Source organism: Nicotiana tabacum, chromosome 23 (genome assembly GCF_000715075.1).
Source record: "Nicotiana tabacum cultivar K326 chromosome 23, ASM71507v2, whole genome shotgun sequence".
Classification (NCBI taxonomy): Eukaryota; Viridiplantae; Streptophyta; class Magnoliopsida; order Solanales; family Solanaceae; genus Nicotiana; species Nicotiana tabacum.
Window position 1 is genome coordinate 142062494 of NC_134102.1, and position 6000 is coordinate 142068493.

A 6000-nucleotide genomic window follows, 5' to 3' on the forward strand; every position below is an offset into this window, starting at 1 on the left:
ATACATATAATACGAAGCTGCTCAAGACCTTATGCCGTCGAACGAGACTTAAATTCTCAAAACGACCGGTCGGGTCGTTACAATTACTATAACTATGATTGAGCCATAAGCGTTATTATTAATATAAAAATAATAGTTAAGTGCAATTTAGGAAACATCGATAAATAAATAAATAAAATTATAATAATAAGTTCTCAAATTAGTAATAAAATATTTAATCTGAAGTAGATGTATGCCAATCCCCGACAACAGCGCCAAACATTTGACGAGGCCAATGTGTATAAGATTTTGCTACTCGTGCTCTGTCAAATTCTAGTGTAGTTTATGATATCGTCCCACAAATATTGGAGAATCTAGCTACAAACTTATAATATTCTTACTACTATTTGAGAGAATCAAATTGATGAAGTTTTGTTTGTTGAAAATTTAAATTGCTTAAGTTGAAACAAAATAACTTTTGGAAGATTTATATTTAAAAAGAGTTGGGAATCATTGAATTCACTCGATAGCGTGATAATAATAAAATCTTAGCTTCTACGTGTATTTCTCTTAGGAATAACTGCTTATTGCTAATACAATTATATTTTGCTCACTAAGAAATAATCAATTAATAACACTCCGCGAGGTTATGTAAATCAATTGATATATGACACGTGACGATTAAACTGAAATAATTTTCCTGTCTGAATTGTGCTAAAAGATAGCAAAAACCTCTTGCGATTAATTTTTACTAAAAAAAATCAATATTCTTGCCTACTACAACTCCTCCGTGAGAATTAGAATGGAAGTAAGCAAGATTACAGACTTGGAATAATAGATTAATAAGAATTACTCTCACTCTATTATTTTACCCAATAGTTATCATATATTAATTTTACTTCGTAAGAATTATAAAATTGACATACAACTAACTTTGGAGAAGAAATAGATATAAGTGATAATATTAATTAAAACTAATATTCCAGCACAATATAAAAGTATAAGTAGAAAGTCTTAGGTCAAGCATGTAGTAAAACTAAGATTAATATTATAACTATATCGAGCTTCATCAACTATCCCAACAAAAGAGATTACTCCATTATGGAGTATTTAAATCTCACAAAGAAAGAAATTCTTAAAATACTATCAATACTCTTAGAGAATTCAAAAACTACAAAAGAAAAGTGAAATAGATAAAGAAAGAAACAAAAACTAAAGCTAGAGAAAAAGTTGCTAATAGCACGTCTGATCTCCCAACTTCAACACAAATATGGCATACTATTTATAGAAATCAAATCCCATAAGGTGCCATGTTGCCTCATGCAACTTTTTCCATGTTGCCTCGTGCTCTTTTGTCTTGATGCCTCGTGCTCTTTTGCCGTGATGCCTCGTGATCACTTTTTATTTTCTTTATTTGCGTTATCATGATATTTTTATTTCCTACAATATACTATTAGAAAATACAGAGAATTGATATATATATATTTTATTTTCTTTATTTGCGTTATCATGATATTTTTATTTCCTACAATATACTATTAGAAAATACAGAGAATTGATATATATATATTTTATTTTCTTTATTTGCGTTATCATGATATTTATATATATATGTCAATTCTCACTACAAACTATTTCAAATACTATTGATTCCCAATCCCCGGCAACAGAGCCAAAATTTGACGAGCTCGAAACACACACTTAATTATGCTCGCTAATCAAATATAGTATAGTATAATATCATATCCACATGGATTGGATTTAAACAGTATTCTCGTAGTTTCTAGCTTGATCGCTATTCAAGAGAATCAACAATTGATGTTTATATGATTTCTAACTAAAATTAACTAAGAATCTAAAGCTACTGACTAATGACAATCGCAACAAAGGTAAGGAAGGAAGTTATCAGTGGGAGAAAATAGGGATTGATAGGATAGGTGCAAGATAATTGTATGGGATCTAACTCTAGATAATTCACTTCTAATGTTTAAGTAAGTATCTCGAATTCACTCAATTATTAGTTCAAACGTTCAGCAAAAACTCCTCTCTCGATTAAGTCTTAACCTCACGAGATAATCCAATTTAAGCACGTGAAGATATGCAAGAATACATAGTGGATTGGTCTTTAGGAAAATCTCTTTCGATTATTCTCCTAACTAGGTTTAATCAATGATTCAACTAACATATTTCGATTACTAAGCAGAATTAATGAATTTAACCAACAATATAATGCAAAGATATCACAAGTTATGCCTCTCTCGGTTACATGAACAAGTGAATATAGATGCAACAGTTAAATCATCCGAAAATGCTTCAATACATAAAACTAGAATTATAATCCACAAACAATCATCAATACACCAAATCTATCAAACCCTAAAGAGAACTACTCCATAGATATGGAGCAATTCATCACAAATAAAGTTAAAGTAGAGGAAACATAAATTCAATCCAAACTCGGGTCTTGAATGAGGAAGAAATGATGAAATCCTTGTGCTCGTGTTCTTCCAACTCTTCCTTAGCCTCCTTGGGTCGAATATGTGTCAAAAGTCCAGAAAATAATATTTTTTTCATGTATTTATACCAAGTAGGGTCGGGCCCAAATGAAATCACCTTTTCCTAGCCGAAACAGGACATTTACTCTATAAAAATTGCACAGGCGCCACGCATGGGGCGACGCGCCATGCGGGACATTAGTGGGGAAATCTAGAGAGTTGTTTCTGTCAGGCAGAAGGAAATTGTACACGCGCGGTGCCCCACGCGCCGCGACAATGGAGTTTTCTCAGAGTACGGATTTTTTCGTGCGTTCTAACATCCAGACTTGGTCCTCGACCCCCGGACACGATCCCGACTTAATCCCTTGGGATTTTACTCAGACTTCAAAGCTCCAAATCACTCGAATTCATTTCGTAACATCTACATAGCTCAGAATCACTCCTACAAGGCATAAAACACACAATAAGTACAAAACACTAGCAATTAAAGCTCAATCACAATAAAAGTGCAGTAAACTAGAGTGCAATAAGCGACTAAAACACGAGATTATAGTCTGCCATCACATATGAGTTTTACGTAATTTGTTAGCTTTTCAAACGTGTCACCAACCGCTTATTTGGATGGTTGTTACCTGTTATATTGTATCGTATTGTATATTAAATATAATATTTATTTTGATTATTACTTAAATTTTATTGTATCGTATCGTTAAATCCATCATTATGAAATAACGGAAAGTGCCATTTTATGAAACGACCGATTTGGTGTGGTCGCGTCGTTTTCCTCTTATCTTATAACCTTCTTTATTAGTAAATAATTATATTTTATCTTTTACCCTACCTTTTTGTATAATAATTCAACCTCGTATCTTACTTTTTCTTTGTAATTTTGCAAGTTTATTCTTCATATTATTTGTGCATGACATCATGAAACGATAACAAATAATACAATCTATCTAATTATTGTATTCATCAAAATATTACAGTACAATATAATATAATACTATCATACATTATAAAAAGATACATAACAATCATCCAAACAAGATATAATTTCTATTTATAATTTTTTTGTAATCTTTGTGGCCACTGAGGAAACACAGTAATTAACTTACTGCCATTAGTGCTCTCAACACTTTCTTCTTTGTTTGTTTATAATTATTAATTTTTAAAAGCTTAGATAAAAAAGCTTTTCGTAAGTCAATCTTACCTACCGAAAGTGATTGGCTTTCTTATATTAAGTGGGCGTTTGGACATAAGAATTGTAAAATTCCAAAAAAAAAGTGAAAAGCATTTTCACGTGAAAATGGTATTTGAAAATTAGAGTTGTGTTTGGACATGAATATAATTTTGGGTTGTTTTTGAAGTTTTGTGAGTGATATGAGTGAAAATTTTGAAAAATAGCTTTTTGGAGTTTTTAAAATTTTCGAAAAATTCATATTCAAGTAAAAATTATAAATTTTATGGTCAAACACTAATTTCGAAAAAAGTAAACGAATTTTTTTTTATGTCCAAACGGGCTCTTAGTTTACTGGTGGAGAAGGGGAGGCTTTAACTGTGAAACTGAACAAAAGGAACCCATCGTAACATGTTGACTTTTAGCTCCATCTATTTTTTGGCTCGTTACAAATGTTATTATAGTTATAGTACGCATATCCAACAAGTTTCATCTCTTCTTTTTTAAGAGAATGGTAAAATATTATACTAACAGATCAATAAAAAAAAGTATGATATATTTATAGGTTATTTTCTATTCAAATTGTAGTTGGTTATAAAAAAAATTCTCTAATTTTACTCTTAGCAACTCTTATGTTTGAAGCAAGATATTATTTAATTACACCATGAATTACAAATATCTGAAAAAGTTCTATCTCTATTTCACAAGGCAATCCACATCGATGTAATGAAAGTGAAGAACCCACGATAATAATAAAACGTGCTGAATAATCAACTCGTAGATTTGCTCCCTGCCGTCGTTCAATGTGAGAATGGATAAGAGGCTAGTGGAATTGAACCTTTTCCTCCTAATATACATAGAAACTCGGTTCAACAGCCTAACAATTGCAGAATAGTTTTGAACCCTTGGCGTTATTTGACATTGGATGGCGCCCATAGTTCAATATTCACTCTTTACAGCTATGGATGCTAGACGCATAAACAAATTCAAGATTATCAAGCTAACTCATGTTTTATTAAAAAGCTAAGCGAAACACACTACCCTTCCCAAATTCCATTAGTGAAATTTTACTGGGTTATTGTTGTTGTTGTAATTTTAGAAGCTTGTGCCAAACAAGCTATAACTCATGTTTTATTACATTAAAAAGTTAATAAGAAGATGAATGAAAGGAAATCCAAAGATAAGATCTCAACTACTATTATATGAGCATATATGTAGCGTGTGGTGCTCTCGTGGAAGATATATGAAATTGCATTGCATGGCATAGAAGAAGTCCACGTGGAAACTGTAGCACCACCTCATAGCCTCCTGCCCTCCTCAGCCGTATTATGTACCCCGCATGCATGCCTCAATCCGGTAAAGTTATTTTCGTGTAACCTATACGTGACGAGCTCGAGTTCAGTGACGTATCGAAGTTGAGGGATATAAATTTACATGAATCCATACTTATTTCCCTAAATTATATATAATAATATTATATTACTTCAAAATTAATTAAATATATATACGTGAACTCATGCTCAAAGACTCTTATGATGCAATTATTATTGGGTGCATCTCTATAAGTGACATTGGCAGTTCAAATCCTCTGAACGGTATTGAAACGGAGGGAGTATATATATATATATATATATATATATATATATAAATTACTAAAATTTCAACAAGAATATAATTTTGAACCTATAATTTCAAAAGTATAGTGAGTTCATGGTAAGAGACTAAAGTTAAACTCGTAAATTCTAGATCCACCTCTTCATAATTGTGCACTCATCCTCTTGAAATTCTAGATCCGCCTATGTTCGAGTCGTGGAAGCAATCACTAATATTTGTATAAGAGTATGCTATCTATATTACACCCCTTGAGATGCGATTTTTTCCCAGACCCTACATGAGCGCAAGATATTTTATACACTGAGTTATCCTTTTTAGTATCCGGTACTCAATTTGAAGTCAATTAATTTGAATTCAGACAGATTTTTTATTTATTTTAGGCAATAGAATATTTCCTATCAAAAATGATTTTATTCCTATCTAGAATTCGATATCGAAATCTCTAAGGATGAAAGACACTTTTGTTTTATGAGGATTACAAAAGATGGCGCGGATATATACGAATAAGATATCTTCTCTGGCAGTTCCCACTTCCCCGCCATCCCTTTGTTAATATTTACGTAAAGCGTATGACAACACTTTGACACTGCAATTTTATGAGGATTTATTATTTAAAGATCTAAACAATTTTCTCTATTGTTAAGAGAAATAATAAATTTAATTACAAAAACTAGAAACTTATTAAGTCGACAATTATAATATGTGACTCCTATTTTCGAAGAATCTGATGTTTTT